General features: G+C 40.0%; 3 long non-coding RNA genes across 3 annotated transcripts; 2 read left to right on the top strand and 1 right to left on the bottom strand.

Moving 5' to 3' along the window:
• The first annotated feature begins 397 nt into the window (after window positions 1-397).
• On the top strand, window positions 398-1543 carry LOC307028248. The gene is made up of 2 exons (XR_013804902.1): window positions 398-1223; window positions 1444-1543. It is a non-coding gene; the product is annotated as an uncharacterized lncRNA (long non-coding RNA).
• A 3210-nt stretch (window positions 1544-4753) lies between these two features.
• On the top strand, window positions 4754-15839 carry LOC307028246. Its single transcript, XR_013804900.1, has 2 exons — window positions 4754-4909; window positions 15653-15839. It is a non-coding gene; the product is annotated as an uncharacterized lncRNA (long non-coding RNA).
• Window positions 15840-16492: 653 nt separating this feature from the next.
• Window positions 16493-18099, bottom strand: LOC307028249. Its single transcript, XR_013804903.1, has 2 exons — window positions 16814-18099; window positions 16493-16593 (listed from the first exon to the last, which is right to left on the bottom strand). It is a non-coding gene; the product is annotated as an uncharacterized lncRNA (long non-coding RNA).
• Window positions 18100-23226: the final 5127 nt, after the last annotated feature.

Below are 23226 nucleotides of genomic sequence, written 5' to 3'. Positions count from 1 at the left end.
TGTGTGCTTTGTACGAGGTTGTAATCACAAAAGAGATCATACCACTTGCTCGTTCTATCGCTTCCCGTCTGATGAAAGGACCAGGAGTCGTTGGACCAAACATATCAGGTAATAGAGAGGCGAAGTCCCTCCCCTTCCGGGAGCCTCCATGGGACCCCGGAAGCGGAAAATTATACATTGAAGTCAATGGAGAGAGAAAAGTTATCTTTTGATCCCGTTTGAATTGTGCCACGAATGACACATATGATGTTTGTCAATCTTAAACAATCATTTCCATGTAAAAAAAGTCACAGTTTGTCGTAAAAATGCTGAAATATAAGACTATGAATAATACGCAACGAGAAAGACTACAAATCCCAAATGCATTCTGGGTCGCGTAAGTGATGTCATAGGCGATAATGCTCCAAGACTGGTTGTGACTCGCAAAGCAAAGAGGAAGAAGAAGACTGATTTATTCCCTCCAATAAATATAAGAGATTGCTCCAATAAATTCACTTTTACAAGATGCCTGTGTGCTTTGTACGAGGTTGTAATCACAAAAGAGATCATACCACTTGCTCGTTCTATCGCTTCCCGTCTGATGAAAGGACCAGGAGTCGTTGGACCAAACATATCAGGTAATATACATGTTTTGCATGGAACATAGTCAAGTTAGCTACCTAGCTAGTAGCGAGCATGTTAGTTAGCATTATATTACATTACATTACTTAGCCTAGTCATTTGTATTAGCCTTAACATGAAGTAAACCAAAATGTTAAACAGTAAGAGTAGTCATGATGGTAAGTATTTTGTGAAACATTTGAAGAGTAGCATATCGCCCCCTCCACCAGGTGCTAAGGGGGCGGGAGGTAGGCTAACGCCACATTAGTATCAGCGATCTTTTCTACTTAATGCTATCTGCACAAATGGTTAACATTGACCATTAAAAGATCAGGCAGTTCAGGGAGAGTCGAAGGAAGGAAGGCAGGCAGCTTTGCATGACATTCTTCTGGACGTGTTTCATTGTGATGATAGTGAGAGTGAGTCAATCTGTTTGTTGGAAAGACAGTAGTTGAGTGATTACTGAGAGAAAATTATTAAAAGAGATAATTATTCAGTGTTGTTACTTTAAAGTGTTGTTACTGACCTTTTTCTCTTTTATTTTCTTTACCTCACCTGTAACTGCTGAGACCCTGAGGAACATGCACACTGGTCTGACCTGCTCTGGTAACCTGATTTCCACTGTACGTAATAGTATTTGGTTATGGTATATTATTTATTTACATCAAAGGCACAATGCACCCCTCAGAGACACACATGTATTGAGTGTGATATTTTGCATTGGTCATGTGAAATCATCTCTACACACTAGAAAACTGTAGGAGCGGCAACTTGTTTTGAAATTGAATTTTTAATATCCGATAATAAAGTTGATCTGTTTTCTTTATTCTTCTCTCTTCCCAGCTCCATCCATCACCATTCTCTGTTCCTGCCAGGTCCTGCTTGCTAATCAATGCTTTATTTTTTTACACAATTACAAATAAAGTCAATGTATTGTATGACATGAAGTTGTGCTTCATTCTGAGTCAATAACAAATTCATTCTGCCTTCAGCTGCAAAATTATTGTGGACTGCACCGACATCCATGTAGCAGCCCCCCCCCCCCCAGTAAGATGAACCAAGCAAAGCTGACATACTCAACATACAGCTGTGCTCTTAAGTTTACATGAAGAATTTGTGAAATATTGGTAATAACAGGTTTAAATGATTATTAGTAATTAATTATATAATTTTCTCATCATAGATGAGCAGACAGGGAGCAGATGAGAAAAGCAGAATATGCAGCTGCCATTTTCCACATGGAAAAGAGAAAGGGCCAAGTGTATTTGAGTGGACAAAAGAGAAATCCCAAATACGAAAAATAAAATTATACAATTTAGATATGTATACAAATAAATACATATCCTATATACACCATCATGTATAATGATGGTGTATGATGTAGAAGGAAGTGTGGTAGATAACAATTAAATATAGAGTTACATACAGATCCATGTTACAGCAAAAGATGGAATAACTAAGAAGCACACAGTATAATAATAATTACACGCAACAATTAAATAACTGCTCAGCATCTCCACCACAATCCCAATCTGCTGTGTCCTGTTTTCCTCCCCTCTGCATAACACCCCATCACACATACGAAACACAACGCAGAGTCCGAGGGTGTTAAGAGTATGTTTATTTAAATGTCCTCCTCTCTACTGGCCAACACAGGGAGCATATGCTGGGTGTAGAATTGTTCCAGGAGGAGGAGATTTCCATGCCATGCAGGGTCTTTGGGGATGGGGATGAGAATCCCCTCCTTCGTGGTCCACAGTAGCAGAGACTCCGGTCTGTGATTTGCAGCTGTTATATAATATACAATAAAAAAATTTGAAAAACATTTGATCAAAAAATAAGGATTTGGTCATGATCTAGAGTCAGTGTGTAGTTTATTAATTAATCAATGCTCTCTACATTAGGAAAACACATACCAGTGTACCAGAGGGAGTCACACACAGCTGTGCCTAGATAACCAAACAAATTGACAACAGGGATGCAAACTCATCAGGTATGAAAAAGGTGACAAGGATCCGAGCCCCCTGACCCCACAGAATATCGGCTTTAAAATGAGGAATAACAGAGGATTTTAGCAGTCAGAACAACTAAAGCAGTAGTGTTAATATTAACAGAAACGCCATAGAGTCACATCTAATAGAAATATATAAAAAGCATTTATTTTAATTGTGTAGCAGTCAGTTTATAATTTTGGCAGCACTGTTGAGCATTTTGAAAATGTATTTTCAGGCCTCTGTGCAAGGCTTAGTCTTTCTATCTTTATAGCCACTGGTGTAAAGTAACTAAGTTCATAAACTCAACAAGTACTATACTTGGGCACAATTTTGAGATACTCGTACTTTACTTAAGTATTTCAATGTTTTGCTACTTTGTACTTCTACTCCACTACAGTTCAGAGGTAAATGGTGTACTTTTACTCCACTACATGTATGTAATACCTTTAGTTACTTTACAGATGTGGATGAATGATGTGAAATATAATCAAGTGTTAAATCAGACTTTAGTTCCACCTGGAGTAAATCCAAAAGCTACCCTGCAGTATACAAAGTCATTCAGACTAGCTGCACCTTTACCAGCTTTGAGAACACTTTCATGATCAATCATTATAAAACGTATCATATTATTCTGAAATGGACCAATCTGCAAAATGACTACTTTACTGTCGCTACTTTCACTATATTTTGATAATACTTTTCTACTTTTACTTGAGGAACATTTGGAATGCAGGACTTTTACTGTAACAGAGTATTCCTACACTCTGGTACTTCTACTTTTACTCAAGTACAAGAACTGAGTACTTCTAATTTTAATCAATTACAAGATATATACTTATACCACCTCTGTTTATAGCCTATGAAAAAAACGATTAGAAAACGAAGGCTAAAGCTAACGTTAGCAGATAGTGACAATGTATGCTAGTTAGCTAGCTCAACGATAATATTGCGACGGGAAAAAAAAACTTTTCAGTGCACATCACGCTCTGCCGCTCCGACAGGGAGCTCTATTGTGAACACCTGAACGGCCCGTTCTAACAGCTGTTCACCAGCGGTCCAGTCTGTGCCACAGGGACTCCGGACGCACAGTTAATATTAACGAACGCACCGTAGGTAATGTAGCTGCTGAAGCTAGACCATCATCGCCGAGCAGCAGAGGCTTATTATACATCATGAGCAGAGCCGACAGGCAGGAAGACTCGAGCACACAGCTCGCGCTTCATTATAATATATATAAAAAAAGCTCGCGGCCGCACATTAATCCGGGTCCCAGACCCCCTCCCATACCCAAAAAATATTTTTATTGCAGATCTACAGGAATCACAAAAACGACCTATTTTGGATTCAAAACGGAGAATTTCGCCGAAAGGTGACAAGTTTGCATCCCTGGACAAGATAACCAAAATCCTTGAATCTACACACAGCAAATAAACTCAAATGACACAACGAGATGTAAAAAGGAGATCACACATATAGTCGATATAGAACTGGCCGCTTCAATCTGAAGAGCAACTAAAACAAAACACGGGAGTGTATCTTGTTCTTGTGAACACTAATGTTATCCACAGCATACACAGACACCACAAAGTTCTTAAGGAGAAAACTAGTTTCTAAAACAAAACACGTTAGTGTACCTTGTTAGCTAGCTGACATTAACCTTAAACATTGCACTCATATTACTCACTGAAACCTTGTAAAGCCGGTCCCGCATGCTGGCTCTTACAGAACCGCTCCCTTTCGTGTATGTACAGCTCTCAACATGCCCAGACTTGTAGTGATTTTCACCTCGTTTTATACTTTTTCGCCTCATTCTGAAAGAAACAGGTGAAATTTACTAACGTGACAGCCATCTTTGTGATGGTGACGCGTATTGTGCGAGACCAGAGACCTGTAGTTCACTGAGCGGTTTCACACAAAAAAAATTGTAACTTCACAGTTTTACGACACATTTTTATTTTTTTGACTTGCAAAATGTTCTTTTAATTTGACAAACATCATATGTGTCATTCGTGGCACAATTCAAACGGGATCGAAAGATGACTTTTCTCTCTCCATTGACGTCAATGTATAATTTTCCGCTTCCGGGGTCCCATGGGTCGGAAGTAGATGGGCGGGACTTCGCCTCTCTATACGCGTCACCATCACAAAGATGGCTGTCACGTTAGTAAATTTCACCTGTTTCTTTCAGAATGAGGCGAAAAAGTATAAAAAGAGGTGAAAATCACTACAAGTCTGGGCATGTTGAGAGCTGTACATACAAGAAAGGGAGCGGTTCTGTAAGAGCCAGCATGCGGGACCGGCTTTACAAGGTTTCAGTGAGTAATATGAGTGCAATGTCTAAGGTTAATGTCAGCTAGCTAACAAGGTACACTAACGTGTTTTGTTTTAGCAACTAGTTTTCTCCTTAAGAACTTTGTGGTGTCTGTGTATGCTGTGGATAACATTAGTGTTCACAAGAACAAGATACACTCCCGTGTTTTGTTTTAGTTGCTCTTCAGATTGAAGCGGCCAGTTCTATATCGACTATATGTGTGATCTCCTTTTTACATCTCGTTGTGTCATTTGAGTTTATTTGCTGTGTGTAGATTCAAGGATTTTGGTTATCTTGTCCAGGGATGCAAACTTGTCACCTTTCGGCGAAATTCTCCGTTTTGAATCCAAAATAGGTAGTTTTTATGATTCCTGTAGATCTGCAATAAAAATATTTTTGGGGTATGGGAGGGGGTCTGGGACCCGGATTAATGTGCGGCCGCGAGCTTTTTTTTATATATTATAATGAAGCGCGAGCTGTGTGCTCGAGTCTTCCTGCCTGTCGGCTCTGCTCATGATGTATAATAAGCCTCTGCTGCTCGGCGATGATGGTCTAGCTTCAGCAGCTACATTACCTACGGTGCGTTCGTTAATATTAACTGTGCGTCCGGAGTCACTGTGGCACAGACTGGACCGCTGGTGAACAGCTGTTAGAACGGGCCGTTCAGGTGTTCAGAGTAGAGCTCCCTGTCGGAGCGGCAGAGCGTGATGTGCACTGAAAAGTTTTTTTTCCCCGTCGCAATATTATCGTTGAGCTAGCTAACTAGCATATATTGTCACTATTGAAGGATTATTTGAATTATTTGAAGTATTAAAGTAACGGGGTATGACAGGAAAGTAAAATCTGGTATATTCATTTTGGTGTCACCTTATATATGTTCATGTGTGTTAAATTTGAAGGGACAAAGTATCCTTTCCTCCCCCAATATATTGAGGTGAATTCTGTGTGCTTAGAGAAGAGATGGGAGCATGGGACACCCTTATTTGGAGATAGTGCCGAGGCTCTGGAATGCTTCCCTCGTAAAAAAGGGTGTGCGTGACACAATCTTGTAGCAGATGTGTATGTGTTTTCATTGAAGTAAATATAAGAGCTACATGATTACTGGTCAACTATACCTCTGTTCTTATTCTTTCATGTGTGGGTACTAAATGGCTACAAACATTGTGGAGAAATTAGCTTAAACATCTTTTATTACTCTATGGGAAATGGAAGCAGCATGTCAAATGATCAGGGAAATCTACTTGTTTTAAATATATGTGTGTGGTTGATTGCTTTGTATTAATAATAGCAGTATGGGTAAAGGAAGCTGGAAATATGCAATGTGAAACCTTTTATTTGAAATAAAGATTCTGCAGGGAATATTCTTAAAGAACAATAGCTCAAGTGTCTGAAAGAGCTGCAGGCTAAATGAGTGTGCGGTACTTTTTACTGCTTAAGAGCATAGGTAATGTGTTCCTCGTTGTTATTGATATGAAAGTAATTAACATGTATTACGTATATTTAGCCAACTATAACAACTATATCTTAAAACATACTTTTAACTTGTGTGTGGTAGCCTGAGGGGGGAAGATGGACTCAGGGACCAAGGGCCATAAAGGAGATGTGTGTGTGCTGGCTGCAAGATGTGAAATAAGATAAGGAAACTTGTTGTTTAGAGCAGGTTCGTACCAGACACCAAAAGGTGTCTGGTCTTCGTCAAACTGAATGAGACTTTTTGTTTCCGGGTTTCTTCTGCTGTGTCGCACTGATTGGGTGCGACAGGCCATGTGTTCGTCTCTGCCAATAAGATGACCTCTGGGGGAAAGCACGTACACCTCCTCCTCCTGTGTTTTAGTATGAAAGACTGTGTTTTCCTTTGGTTCGCGCTCTTGTTTTTCACCAGCCGTTCCTGAGACCTGTCTCACACACGTGGTAGAACCTGAGCCCGGAGTACTCTGCAGAGTGCTTCGTGATTTCTTTGTATTTGTGTTTTGTATTGTTACCTTGTATCATTAAAGCCGGATTATTGTTTCGCTTGCATTCTGGTGTTTCTTAATCAATCCCTCCCTTTTCCCGAATTCACCTAGCTTGTCAAACGACACGCGGAGACGAGGTTGGTTTTCAACATCCTCTAAATCTCCAACAAATGGTGACCCGACGTGTCTGAGTGGGGTGTTTTCGGGGAAGAGACCACCAGCGGCATGCGGACGAATGGTCCGGAGAAGGCCTAGAATAATCTCTGACAACTAAAACGGGGATCCTACAATTGAAAGGTGAGCAGACAAGCCTGTTTCTATCGAAGGTCTGTAATTGGCTAAACTAAATTTTAGAGTTGTCAGAGACATATTCCGGTGTCATAGTTGTTGCGGTGGAATGTACAAATACATATTTTAGATAGGTAGGAAAGTTATATAACATAAAAGTGAATCAACGAGGTATGTAAGACGAAGGTGAAAGGCCCCGTACTTTTTTCAGAAAGGAGACGGCTGAAGACTCGTTGGGGGACGTCCAGTGACCGTTTTCAGACGGCATCCAGGAGACGAATCTGAATAACAATTCTTAGGTTCATAGGAATCGAAGTTGAGTTATAAGTAAAATCCAAAGGAGAGTAACGCAACCTTCAAAAAGCAATTTTGAAGTGACCGGACCTCATTAATCCTTTGTTCTGTGGGGGTTGAATCTGTGAATATTTACTGGTAACAAGGACAGTAAGTCAGATGAATAGATATGAAGTCTGTGAATATTGACTGGTAACAGAAACAGCCTAAGTCAGATGAATAGATACGAAGTCATAATGAAGGGAAAAGTTTAACGAGAGGAGCGTGAGTTAAGAGCTTACGAGGACAGTGGGTTCAAGCAAAAAAAAAATTTGAATAAGAGGATAGCAGAAGTGTTAATTGTTGAAAGAAGCCCCCCCTTTTCCAAAGGAGAGGCTGAGAGCTACAGCGGGGGAGAGAGAAGGGGGTGTCAGTATTTGTCTGTGAGAGTTTCCCCCACCCTTTTTCCTCTCGAGAGCAGCAGCGGCCCGGAGGGTGTCTGCTTGCTTTTGTCTCTAGTGATCTGAAGTTGGACTGAAATACATAGAAAATTAACAGATCAAGGTGTGATTTGAAGTGGTAGATATATTGAAATTAATAAACAATGATTTGCTGTTATTTAAATATAGTCTTTGACAACTGATTGATACCGTTGCATTGCGTTGTGAATTTCATAGTATTTGTCATTAACTAAGGATTGTACTTAATTATACTTCAAGGAAAATTATGTTACATACAGTAACCTTAGGGGAAAGTAAAAAGAGATTTACTGAGAATATGAAGTACATTAAAGTTAAGGTTTTATTCAAATTAAATATGATAGGTGGATTTCTCCATCTAGAATACGACATGGAAAGAGGAACATTTGTTAGACATGAAATAACGAACTCATTGGAAGAAATATATATATTGAGAGGTTATATAGAGTTACTGCTATTCTGGAAAATGTCATATTGTTTTGTGAGTAACATGAAATAAGAATATATTTACTAGATATAAGAACAACAGGCTTATCTAGGTTAACAGAACATTGCTATTAACCAGTTTCAGCTGCAACTATCCTATCTTTGTTCTAAAGAGAACGTACGTTGCATTTACAATTAATATTAAGAAATGTTCACAATTGATACCATTAAAGACCGTTTGGGATTAATAGGACGAGTTTGTCATAAACATTCGTGCTTAGATGGAATAAAAGTGTTGAGAGATGTTCTCAAAAATGGGAGTTTTCACAATGCTTTTAGTTTTTATTGAAACAATTAAGTAATAAGGACAGAAAAATGTTCCGTGATGATTTATTTAGGTTTCAGCTTTAGTAATAATGAAGATTACATTTTGTAATAATTCCTTTAAGTGTTCCAAAATATATTCATGAACTGTAGTCAGATTACTTGTTTTAAATATATAGCGCTGGATACAGTTAGTTTTGTATTCTGTTACAAATCTAACCATGCTTGTAACACACAACTTAGATAAACAATTTGAAAAGAATAGAATAAGCAAGAAGATAAAAGATGAATCTATAGTGGTTAAGAAAAGTTTTTGTTTTGCCTATTAACTTAGAACTGAAGTAATGAAGAATAGGAAGACTGTTACCATTAATGGGTTTCACATTCACATGTTTCAGCATTCCTGACCATATAGACACTCAGCTGTTTTATTTTGTAACCCGCTGGGGGAGAGATTTACATTGAGTTTTTCTCAGTAGCTGATTTGCTGTGATTACAGCAGCATTGGATAGTTGTGCGCCACCTTTGGGTTGTACTCTGAATCAGGGTGTTGGTGAAAAGTTGCTCATTGCAAACAGAAGAACTGTGCAAAGAACACATCTCAGAGGAGGGTTTCAAAGTTTGCTTGTGCCTCGTTGTCAAGGCAACCGTGGTGTGAAGAGGTACTGCAGTTTTGGGGGATTTCTGCGGCACAGAGGACAACGTGTGTCTGCTGATTGTATCACATTGATCCAGAGGTCCCTTCCCCCTCAGGACATCACAATGCCAGAGAGAGTTTCCTTGGAGCCCACTGACCAGGGCCGGTTCTAGCTTTTTGGGGGCCCTGCCACTGACTACAGCTGAAGAGGACAATGAATCATTGACTGTTCTCAATATGACAAGATCTTGAGACAGGCTGGTCTCAGTCTGTTCAGACTCTGAAGAAATCATGCAATGATTTTACAGCATAACTGTGCAAGAGTTTATCAGAAGGTGGTGTAGAACGATATGCTTAGTGTTTAGGAAAGGAGGCTGATTGTTTAATGATGGTCTGGAATGCTGAAAGGGTTAAGGTTTAATATCCTTGTTTGGCAAACAAGACATCTGATTATTATGTCACACATGATAATCTTGACATAGTGACTAGCTATGGGTAAACGTGTGGACGTTATACCATTATTATCATGAACTAAAAATAAATAGGGAAATAGTATCTGGTTAAAGATGAATGGATTTCATATCCTAGAGAGGATTAGTTATATTGTGAATACTTCACAAGGTATTTACTAATGTATTTTGAAGAACACACAAGAACACAGGTCCAGTTTTGTTTTTTTCTAGATTAAATTGTCCATTACCAAAACTGTTCAGCTTAGGTCTAGCTTTAGACTTTGATAGTAAAAGAGTATTTAGGCTTATTTTTGTATATCTGACATTTTTTAAATATGTTGGCTATTCACTAGATAGAGAGGTGGCATTACTCTCTATTTGTTAAGAACATTTCTGAAGATTAAATATTTGTTTCATTCCTAATATTCCTATTTAGGATGTAATTTGAGAGTAACAAGGCTGATGCTGAAATTGGGAAATATGTTAGTGGTTTACATGATGTAAACAAAACAAAAAAAAAAGATTTTGTTTGTTCAACCTCCAGTTAGATCTGAAACAGTAATAATGATTGATTTGGCCAAAGCTTAGTTTAACATCCTGATGTAACATTATGAGGTATGTTCACTTCTAAGGGTAAACAAATTGATAAAATGGATTATTATTATTATTGATTAATTTGGAATATTAATTCAAAAGGCCGTTTTCTGCAGGTTCACTTAAGAATGCCTTGCATGAACATTTGTCAGAACATTTGTTATTGTGTTTCCTAGGGGCGGTATATTAATAAAGTGTATTGATCATTTGTTTGTTAGACATCTGAAGAAAATGGTGCTGCGAACACGAGAAAAACTTTGTTGCATTGGTTGACATCAACACAATGATGTCACTAGTACAACTCCAGCTAGTAGAATATTAAAGTCTCTGCAGAGCACGACACATGGCCAATGAAACTGAGACCAAATGACCTTTGACCCTGACTGACAGTGTGACTTGAGAAAAGCACTATCAATGACTGACTCTGGGGCTGACCGAACTTGACTTTACAACCTGACAGTGTGGGTGTGAATGAATTTCTGCATGTGATCAGTGTAACTGCATGATTCTAAAACAATAACTAACCGAGCATGTCTTTGGAATAATACATTATTTTGGAGCTCCATGGGAAACACAGGTTTCCTACAATTCCACACATTTGGAAAAATGCACATGTGACCCGTTTCTAATTCCCACAGGTGTTGGCGGTTTGCAAATGTAAAACTCAAACTAAAATCTAAAGATTCTGTTTCTTTTAGGACTGCCAGCTGGAAATGAACACTTATTTTCCCTGGAGTGTTTACTGTGAAAGATGATGGATATACTTTTGTGAATGATGTTTGGTATTTTCTTATAACCACTGGTTACCTGAAGGTTTTCTTCCCATACAGGATTTTATTACACATGTTTACATGTGTAAAAAGGGGGAGTGTGGGATATTTTCATTTAGGGACTGGAAGAAACCTGCCGCCCCAACTCAGATGTTCAATCTGACCATTGATTGACAGTTTTAGATTTAACCTGCTCCATATCTGGGGATAAGATACTGTTTGATGAATGTTGACATGTTTCTAATATTGATTGAGTTATAACAGGTAACACAGATGCAGAATCAGTGGCCAAGGGGCTACTGAGAGAGGTCATTCCAGGATGAGAATGAGAAGGTGAACTGTGATAATGAAAACAATTTGGTAATATTTCAACAGGTATTAAAGTAACTGAGGTTTGAAATGTAGAAAGAACATATTACAGCTAAGTTAAAACATAGTAATGTAATGAGATAGAATTTAATTTAGACAACATCTTGTAACTAGCCTGGTAAAGAAGTAAAAGCCATAGACTTTTTAGATCATTATGGGGATGTACATTTAATTTAAAGTCATAATAGAAAGACATTTGATGACAGTATGTTGAATTTCTGTATTCATTTTTCAGTTTGATAATATCCAAGCAGTGACAGGTAGAAGCAGTCTCGCCTGGAAATTATTCACTTTGTCAGTATCATGATTTTAGTTGTTTTTAATCCATAACATTAGTGTGTTCCATTACCAGAGACATTAGCAGTTCATATTATATTTAGATTTTAAATGGGATCTCAAGGATTTCATTTATAATAACACAGATGCTTGTCAGGAATTCAGAGCTATTGAGATATTTAGTTCACCTGAAGATGTTGGGGTTTATTTTGTTGACACAGGCCAAGTATTAGAATTCTGAAGCGGCCTACCAGCGGTGGGTCAAACACCTGAGGGCCCAGAAGCCCTGAGCGTAGACTTGAGGGGTGGGTATCAGATTTCTCCACACAGGTTGCTGACGCCAAAAGGGGGACCCGAGGAGCAGGAGGCCGACACAGCGGAGTTCGTCTGGCTGAAGGTCGTCAGGCCTACGTGACTCAACCCCAGGTTCTCCGGCCTCTACAGAGTGACCCAGAGGACATCTCATGCCGTCCGCCGAGGAGCAAAGGGGGACATCTGGTACTACTGGAGCCAGTGTGCGGCAAGGAACACTCCGGCTAGGACCTTGGAGGACATCAGGATGGACCTGGCTATCGTCAACGCGGACATCCCTACAGCAGACGACTTGGAAGCAGGCATCAGCGGACTGGAGGAGAAGGACCTCGCGGACATCCCTACAGCAGACGACTTGGAAGCTGGCATCAGCGGGCTGGGGGACTTCTCGAGGCAGCAGAGGAGTCTACTTCTCTCTGATCAGATTCATCAGTTCCACCTTTGAAGGAAAGGCCGCATCTCCCCCTCCCTATCAGCTGCCCTTGTTGGCGTATTCCGCTGAGGGGGGGCCCTGATGATTCAACAACACGCAAGGATGCTGCTTTCTGGCACTCAGGCTCTCACTCTGATAGTTTCTTCACTGTCATTGGAGGTTGTTTTCTGTTCTCAAAGGTTTAATGAAGGGGGACAGACACAGTATCAAAGAATGACAGTAGTTTGTTTCAAATGTCTTATGTGTGTTGGTCTCGTTAATACGAGACCAAAAAGGGGGAATTGAAGGATTATTTGAATTATTTGAAGTATTAAAGTAACGGGGTATGACAGGAAAGTAAAATCTGGTATATTCATTTTGGTGTCACCTTATATATGTTCATGTGTGTTAAATTTGAAGGGACAAAGTATCCTTTCCTCCCCCAATATATTGAGGTGAATTCTGTGTGCTTAGAGAAGAGATGGGAGCATGGGACACCCTTATTTGGAGATAGTGCCGAGGCTCTGGAATGCTTCCCTCGTAAAAAAGGGTGTGCGTGACACAATCTTGTAGCAGATGTGTATGTGTTTTCATTGAAGTAAATATAAGAGCTACATGATTACTGGTCAACTATACCTCTGTTCTTATTCTTTCATGTGTGGGTACTAAATGGCTACAAACATTGTGGAGAAATTAGCTTAAACATCTTTTATTACTCTATGGGAAATGGAAGCAGCATGTCAAATGATCAGGGAAATCTACTTGTTTTAAATATATGTGTGTGGTTGATTGCTTTGTATTAATAATAGCAGTATGGGTAAAGGAAGCTGGAAATATGCAATGTGAAACCTTTTATTTGAAATAAAGATTCTGCAGGGAATATTCTTAAAGAACAATAGCTCAAGTGTCTGAAAGAGCTGCAGGCTAAATGAGTGTGCGGTACTTTTTACTGCTTAAGAGCATAGGTAATGTGTTCCTCGTTGTTATTGATATGAAAGTAATTAACATGTATTACGTATATTTAGCCAACTATAACAACTATATCTTAAAACATACTTTTAACTTGTGTGTGGTAGCCTGAGGGGGGAAGATGGACTCAGGGACCAAGGGCCATAAAGGAGATGTGTGTGTGCTGGCTGCAAGATGTGAAATAAGATAAGGAAACTTGTTGTTTAGAGCAGGTTCGTACCAGACACCAAAAGGTGTCTGGTCTTCGTCAAACTGAATGAGACTTTTTGTTTCCGGGTTTCTTCTGCTGTGTCGCACTGATTGGGTGCGACAGGCCATGTGTTCGTCTCTGCCAATAAGATGACCTCTGGGGGAAAGCACGTACACCTCCTCCTCCTGTGTTTTAGTATGAAAGACTGTGTTTTCCTTTGGTTCGCGCTCTTGTTTTTCACCAGCCGTTCCTGAGACCTGTCTCACACACGTGGTAGAACCTGAGCCCGGAGTACTCTGCAGAGTGCTTCGTGATTTCTTTGTATTTGTGTTTTGTATTGTTACCTTGTATCATTAAAGCCGGATTATTGTTTCGCTTGCATTCTGGTGTTTCTTAATCAATCCCTCCCTTTTCCCGAATTCACCTAGCTTGTCAAACGACACGCGGAGACGAGGTTGGTTTTCAACATCCTCTAAATCTCCAACACTATCTGCTAACGTTAGCTTTAGCCTTCGTTTTCTAATCGTTTTTTTCATAGGCTATAAACAGAGGTGGTATAAGTATATATCTTGAAATTGATTAAAAGTAGAAGTACGTGCAGTCCGCTCTGCATCAGCCAAACAGCTCGCTGCACCCGCACTGCGAGGGGGACCCAAGTTCCCGTCAGCAAAAACACGTGGGTTTGCTATCCTGGCTCCAAAATGGTGGAATGAGCTCCCCATTGAAATCAGGACAGCAGATAGCTTACACATCTTCCGACGCAAACTGAAAACTCATCTCTTTAGACGCCACTTCGAGCGATAGAATTACTAACAAAGCACTTATATACTAATAAAGGGCTGGCTTTCTAAATGCCAGTTGAGTAGCACTTGAAATGTTTGGCTCTATGAAACCTGATGTACTTATATGATTCTGTTTTCTTAAAGGTTGTATCTTCCTGGTCGAATGCACTTATTGTAAGTCGCTTTGGATAAAAGCGTCAGCTAAATGCAATGTAATGTAAAAGTACTCAGTTCTTGTACTTGAGTAAAAGTAGAAGTACCAGAGTGTAGGAATACTCTGTTACAGTAAAAGTCCTGCATTCCAAATGTTCCTCAAGTAAAAGTAGAAAATTATTATTATCAAAATATAGTGAAAGTAGCGACAGTAAAAGTAGTCATTTTGCAGATTGGTCCATTTCAGAATAATATGATATGTTTTATAATGACTGATCATTAAAGTGTTATCAAAGCTGGTAAAGGTGCAGCTAGTTTGAATGACTTTGTATACTGCAGGCAGGGTAGCTTTTGGATTTACTCCAGGTGGAACTAAAGTCTGATTTAACACTTGATTATATTTCACATCATTCATCAACATCTGTAAAGTAACTAAAGGTATTACATACATGTAGTGGAGTAAAAGTACACCATTTACCTCTGAACTGTAGTGGAGTAGAAGTACAAAGTAGCAAAACATTGAAATACTTAAGTAAAGTACAAGTATCTCAAAATTGTGCCCAAGTATAGTACTTGTTGAGTTTATGAACTTGGTTACTTTACACCAGTGGCTATAAAGATAGAAAGACTAAGCCTTGCACAGAGGCATGAAAATACATTTTCAAAATGCTCAACAGTGCTGCCAAAATTATAAACTGACTGCTACACAATTAAAATAAATGCTTTTTATATATTTCTATTAGATGTGACTCTATGGCGTTTCTGTTAATATTAACACTGCTGCTTTAGTTGTTCTGACTGCTAAAATCCTGTTATTCCTAATTTTAAAGCCGATATTCTGTGGGGTCAGGGGGCTCGGATCCTTGTCACCTTTTTCATACCTGATGAGTTTGCATCCCTGTTGTCAATTTGTTTGGTTATCTAGGCACAGCTGTGTGTGACTCTCTCTGGTACACTGGTATGTGTTTTCCTAATGTAGAGAGCATTGATTAATTAATAAACTACACACTGACTCTAGATCCTGACCAAATCTTTATTTTTTGATCAAATGTTTTTCAAACAAATGTATTGTATATTATATAACAGCTGCACATCACAGACCGGAGTCTCTGCTGCTGTGGACCACGATGGAGGCGATCATCCTCCCCATCCCCAAAGACCCTGCATGGCATGGAAATCTCCTCCTCCTGGAACAATTCTACACCCAGCATATGCTCCCTGTGTTGGCCAGTAGAGAGGAGGACATTTAAATAAACATACTCTTAACACCCTCGGACTCTGCGTTGTGTTTCGTATGTGTGATGGGGTGTTATGCAGAGGGGAGGAAAACAGGACACAGCAGATTGGGATTGTGGTGGAGATGCTGAGCAGTTATTTAATTGTTGCGTGTAATTATTATTATACTGCGTGCTTCTTAGTTATTCCATCTTTTGCTGTAACATGGATCTGTATGTAACTCTATATTTACTTGTTATCTACCACACTTCCTTCTACATCATACACCATCATTATACATGATAGTGTATATAGGATATATATTTATTTGTATACATATCTGTAAATTGTATAATTTTATTTTTCGTATTTGGGATTTCTCTTTTGTCCACTCAAATACACTTGGCCCTTTCTCTTTTCCATGTGGAAAATGGCAGCTGCATATTCTGCTTTTCTCATCTGCTCCCTGTCTGCTCATCTACGATGAGAAAATTATATAATTAATTACTAATAATCATTTAAACCTGTTATTACCAATATTTCACAAATTCTTCATGTAAACTTAAGAGTACAGCTGTATGTTGAGTATGTCAACTTTGCTTGGTTCATCTTACTGGGGGGCAGCTACATGGATGTCAGTGCAGTCCACAATAATTTTGCAGCTGAAGGCAGAATGAATTTATTATTGACTCAGAATGAAGCACAACTTCATGTCATACAATACATTGACTTTATTTGTAATTGTGTAAAAAAAATATGAATATTGATTAGCAAGCAGGACCTGCAGGAACAGAGAATGGTGATGGATGGAGCTGGGAAGAGAGAAGAATAAAGAAAACGGATCAACTTTATTATCGGATATTAAAAATTCAATTTCAAAACAAGTTGCCGCTCCTACAGTTTTCTAGTATGTAAAGATGATTTCATATGACCAATGCAAAATATCACACTCAATACATGTGTGTCTCTGGGGGGTGCATTGTGCCTTTGATGTATATAAATAATATACCATAACCAAATACTATTACGTACAGTGGAAATCAGGTTGCCAGAGCAGGTCAGTCCAGTGTGCTTGTTCCTCAGGGTCTCAGCAGTTACAGGTGAGGTAAAGAAAATAAAAGAGAAAAAGGTCAGTAACAACACTTTAAAGTAACAACACTGAATAATTATCTCTTTTAATAATTTTCTCTCAGTAATCACTCAACTACTGTCTTTCCAACAAACAGATTGACTCACTCTCACTATCATCACAATGAAACACGTCCAGAAGAATGTCATGCAAAGCTGCCTGCCTTCCTTCCTTCGACTCTCCCTGAACTGCCTGATCTTTTAATGGTCAATGTTAACCATTTGTGCAGATAGCATTAAGTAGAAAAGATCGCTGATACTAATGTGGGGTTAGCCTACCTCCCGCCCCCTTAGCACCTGGTGGAGGGGGCGATAGGCTACTCTTCAAATGTTTCACAAAATACTTACCATCATGACTACTCTTACTGTTTAACATTTTGGTTTACTTCATGTTAAGGCTAATACAAATGACAAGGCTAAGTAATGTAATATAATGCTAACTAACATGCTCGCTACTAGCTAGGTAGCTAACTTGACTATGTTCCATGCAAAACATGTATATTACCTGATATGTTTGGTCCAACGACTCCTGGTCCTTTCATCAGACGGGAAGCGATAGAACGAGCAAGTGGTATGATCTCTTTTGTGATTACAACCTCGTACAAAGCACACAGGCATCTTGTAAAAGTGAATTTATTGGAGCAATCTCTTATATTTATTGGAGGGAATAAATCAGTCTTCTTCTTCCTCTTTGCTTTGCGAGTCACAACCAGTCTTGGAGCATTATCGCCTATGACATCACTTACGCGACCCAGAATGCATTTGGGATTTGTAGTCTTTCTAGTTGCGTATTATTCATAGTCTTATATTTCAGCAGTTTTACGACAAACTGTGACTTTTTTTGCATGGAAATGATTGTTTAAGATTGACAAACATCATATGTGTCATTCGTGGCACAATTCAAACGGGATCAAAAGATAACTTTTCTCTCTCCATTGACTTCTATGTATAATTTTCCGCTTCCGGGGTCCCATGGAGGCTCCCGGAAGGGGAGGGACTTCGCCTCTCTATAGGTGCATTTGTTGTTGTTGAAGGCCTGGCTGTTAGTCTTTATTTACACTATTTTGTTGTAGGCCTACTGGCCTAGATGTTTATGCAGTTTTAAAGCACCTTGGCTTTGTTCTGAATGCACTTTGTTGTAGTTATCCTAGAGAGAAAAGAAAATGCACTTGACTTGGAATTAATGTACTGTATGCATTCAAATGTGCTGAATAAATGTTTTATGGACCCATAATAGTGATTATTATTTAAGTTAAGTTTTGCCATAATCATGTATTTTTCCATAATCAGGTAGCTGAACAACATTGGTAAAACATATATACATTTTATATATATATTTCTATATATATATGTATATATTTCTATATATGTATATATTTCTATATATATTTCTATTAATCATTTTCGGCCTTTCGGCATTCGGTTTTCGGCCAACTGTTTCCTATTTTCGGTATCGGTTTCGGCCAAGAATTTCCCATTCGGTGCACCCCTAGTAAAAATAAACATATTTATAACAAGTTTAGGTAGTTTGAGAGGTAATTAAAATAGTTAAGGGTGATGATCTAACTTGAAGTGTGTGTTTTGTTCCGCTCATCGCTCAATCACAGCGGGTGGAGCTGCAGGTGATCATGCAGAGCTGCGTGTCTCTCCGGCGCCAGAGTATTTTTGTTGGGTAATCTATGGCAGAGTCCTGCACGGGTCTGATTTTCAAGACCCGCTCCCGCCCCGCACCCGCGACGTGCAATACCGAACCCGCCCCGCTACCCGCACATATTGCCAATTAGTTCCGCAACCCGACCCGACCCGCCGGCACAAGACCCGCAACCCGACCCGAACCCGCATATATATAAGCAGTGAAAACGTGCAATTATTAACACACGCAGTTGCATATTTGGCTCAAAAAGCCTGGGATGTTGGTTATTTTCTGCATCTAGGATGACACCAAAAGCCTCCCAGACGTTGGATTTCGCTCTTGAGGAAGAGTTATTGAAAATGCTGTATTGTCAGAGAGCTTCACCTCAGCCATTCAGAATGTGGCGCGCTCAGCAGCAGATAGATGCGCTGCAGAGGTTATGAATAGGCCTATGCTCGGTCCCGCGGGGGAGAGGTCTGAGGATTTAAACATTAAACTAAATTATTATTATTTAAATATATTTATTATGCAACACCCGCAACCCGACCCGCATCATCTTTGTTTTACCCAGAACCGAACCCGGAAAAAAGCGTTTGAAAAAATACCACCCGCAAATCACCTTTTTTGCGGGTCACCCGTCGGGTACCCGCGGACACCCGACCCGATGCAGGACTCTGATCTATGGTAGGGCTAACCCATACAGTGGTGGGGCTCAAGTCAGTATTTGTAATGTAATTACAGTGCATGACATTAAGGATTTTGGGAGATGGCCATGTGGGCCATCTAAGCTAATTTACAGATGGCCCTGAGCCCAATAGAGATTGCCCTGAAAAATGCGCGCGGACGAAATGGCACACGAAGGGTTCGGGGGGCCTCCCCCCTAGAAAATTTAGATTTGTGCAGGTCTTAGATGCGGTCTGGTGCATTCTCTAGACTGAATTATAAGATGAACCACCACAATATTATATTGTACAATTTCAATTTTATTCTTCATTTCACTTGTTCGTTTGCTCGCTTGCATGCCCTGCATAGCTATAAGAAATACTTAAGTTGTTGGTCAAGACACTTTCCATCTGATGAAGGCAAGGCCAGACGTAAAAAAGTAGAAAACATAACATTCAGTTATAACTGCCAAAACAAACATTATTTACACTATTATGGCCCCTGTTAAAAATGTTTGTAATGTTATCTACTGTAAGTTGGTCGAACGAATGCCTCCTCATCCGAAAGCTGACCGAGCAGACCCGAGCAGCAGTCGAGAGGAGCGGAGCGCATCCGCGAAGCACACAAAATGGCGACGTCAGAGTTCCCATAAGCCGGCAAATCTAAATGTCTTCGGTCAAAACAATTTCCCTTAGGCGCAATACCGTTTCAGTTGCGCCACTTATGTGACAGACAAGAAGAGTATGTGACAGACAAGAATAGTCAATTCTAATGTCTAACACTTAATGTGGAGAAAGAGATGTCCTGTATGGGTTGATTGTGCGTTGATCTGTTGGTAATGCCTCGTGGTTCCGGTGGGCATGTAAACAAATGTATAATGCTGCGCTATACTTTGTGGACTCACCCAGTTGCATAGCGACATTTATTGTTTAGGTTTCTTTTAATAAGCAGGAAGTCCTATCATTAGCTAGAACTAGCTGGATCTGATCAATATGGACATAAACGCGAGTGAAGTCTAATCTTACGGGAGAGAGAGATCAGCTGATGCTGACGAGTCGACACGCAGCTCTGCATGATCAAATGCAGCGGTGAGTGGACAAAACACACACTTCAGGTTAGAATATCACATGTAGCTATTTTTAATTACCTCTCAAACTACCTAAACTAGTTATAGATAAGTTTAGTTTTACTGTCGGGTCACTCATTACTGGATCCGCGAGCTGCATGATACTGGCATAATAGATTGCCCGATCGGGCAACCAGCAGGTGAGGCTTCATTGCCCGAGCTAAATACTAGATGGCCCCGGGCCATCGGGCAGTCGTTAATGTCGAGCCCTGAATTACATACACGCTGTATTGCACCCCTTGACAGTGAAACGCCACGCGTGAGGCTTTTATTAGTCTCAGTTTATCCAACACACTTGTTTTGTTTGTTGATCTATTAATGAACTGACTCGTGCTCCATGCTTAAGGGTTAGCCAAGTTTTTAATGAAGCTCTTGTTCCGGTCCCTTACCGTACATCTGTATTCAAACATAGGTCACAACTATGTGGTGACACCTTGTGGTAGTAGTGTGTATCTATCTAATCAACAAATCCCCCTTTCTTTGAGGTAATATAAACAAATAGTGCAACATCAATTTTAACCAAACATTTTGATTTCTCTACCATGCCATAACAAATAAACATCTCGTCTAATGTACTCAGACTGCTAACTAGCACAAACTTGAAAATGGTCTAAACCAGGGGTTGCCAACACGTCGATCGCGAGCTACCAGTAGCTCGCGGAGGTTTTCCGAGTAGCTCACCAGAGGGCGCTAAAGTGCAGTTGACATGTTGAGACATATTTATTTATGTAGTATATTTTGAGAGTAAGAAAGATAGAGAAAAAGAGATGTAAGATGCAGTCATGACAACTGAGGAAGGTCCGTCAAAGAAGAAATCTAAAATATACTACTTTCATGACGAGTGGGAACATGAATTTTTATTTACGAGCATCAAAGACAAGTGTGTGTGTTTAATTTGTGGCTCGAGTGTTGCGGTGGGGAAGAAGGGAAATGTCGAGCGGCACTTCACAAAACTTCACGAAAACTTTTCAAAGGAGTATCCCGCCGGCAGTTGCCTTCGCGTTGAGAAGGTACAACAATTAAAAGCTACGCTACAAAGGCAGCAGTCATTGTTCACGAAGCCTGCCAAGAAAGCTAGCCTAGCTACAGAAGCATCGTTCCAAGTCGCTCAGTATTTGGCAAAGAACAAAAAAGCTTTCACTGATGGCGGTGTTCTTAAGGGAGTGATGTCTGTTATGTCAGAGACTTTGTTCAGAGACCACAAGAGCAAGTCGGAGATAATGTCTGCCATTGACGATGTGCAACTGGGAAACAACACTGTGGCGAGGAGAGTGTCGGCGCTGTCAGTGGATGCCATGGGACAGTTGGAGCGGGACATGGTCAGGTGCAAGTGGTTCTCCATACAGTGCGACGAGTCGGTGGATGCGAGCGACACAGCTCAGCTGTCTGTGTTCATCCGGATGGTGTTTGAGGATTTTACGGCGAAAGAGGAATTTCTGACACTGCTTCCACTCAAAACAACAACAAGAGGTGTGGACGTGTATAATTCTATTAAGAATTATTTCATAAATAAAGGCGTGCAAATGGAGAAGCTTGTATCCATAACAACTGATGGAGCCCCGGCTATGAGAGGTCGCCACAACGGTTTTATCGCAAATTGTAAGTCAGATCCATATTTCCCACGTTTCCTGAGTTACCATTGCATCATTCACCAAGAAGCACTTTGTGCCAAAGTTATGGACTTCAATCACGTCATGAAACCTGTGATACAAATAATAAACTCTATCCGAGCGAAGGCAAAGCAACACAGGAGCTTCAAAGTTTTTCTTGAGGAACTGTCAGCTGAATATGGAGATCTCCTTCTCCATGCTGAGGTGAGGTGGTTGAGTAGAGGGAAAATCCTACAGCGCTTCCTCTCCTTGCTGAATGAGGTAAAGCTCTTCATGGAAGAGAGGGGGGAGGACACCTCCATCTTATCTGATGCTGGTTGGGTACTTGACCTGGCCTTTTTGACTGATCTGACAGGAAAATTAAACCAGCTTAACCTCCAGCTACAAGGCAATGGCAAAACAGTATGTGACATGATTAGTGCTGTAAAGGCCTTTAAAGCGAATCTGTGTCTATATCTCCAGCAAGTAAAGGGAAATAAATTGCATCATTTCCCCTCTGTTCAAAAAGTACTGCAGGAGAATAAAGCTGCTGCTGGCTTTCTTGACTTATCAAAGTACTGTGACTGCTTAACTAAGCTTGGGCAGGAATTTGAGGACAGGTTTCTTGACTTTAAACAGCTTGAGCCCTGTGCAAGTTTCCTTGCTAACCCATTCAACATCGTGGATGTTACTGACATGTCTGAGCAACTGGCCAGCCTTTTCAGTCTCAGTGCTTCAGAGTTGGAGCTGGAGATAATCAATCTCCAGAATGACATTCAGCTGAAAGCACATCAGATGGACAAAGATTTCTGGAAGCTATTGGACCCAGAGAAATTCAAAAACATTCAAACTGCTGCACTGAAACTGTCTTGCTTATTTGGGTCAACATATCGCTGTGAATCAGCATTCTCTGATATGAACTTTATCAAATCCAAATTCAGGACAAGACTTACTGATGAACACCTCAATGACTCAATCAGAGTGAATTTGTCAGGATACACACCCCAGTACAGTGCTCTGGTGGATGCTATGCAGTGCCAGGTGTCACATTAGCTGAGTCAGGAGAAAGACAACAATGCAGTGACAGACTGAATGTTTGAAGACATATGTTTGCTTGATGCAAGTTGAGAAAACCACAAGCCATATTCCCCTTTTACATGTGAAACAAATTTGTGAAATGCTTGAAATAATTTAAATTATAGAGCTAGAAATGTTATTATTACAATTAGGAACTTTGCACTCTTATCTGTAAAACTGTTTACTGTAGTTATTGATGTTAAAGCAGAACTCAGTATTGCATGGTGAT

This window comes from Notothenia rossii (assembly GCF_949606895.1).
Source record: "Notothenia rossii genome assembly, chromosome: 2".
NCBI classification, from domain to species: Eukaryota; Metazoa; Chordata; class Actinopteri; order Perciformes; family Nototheniidae; genus Notothenia; species Notothenia rossii.
This window is presented reverse-complemented; position numbering and strand designations above follow the sequence as displayed.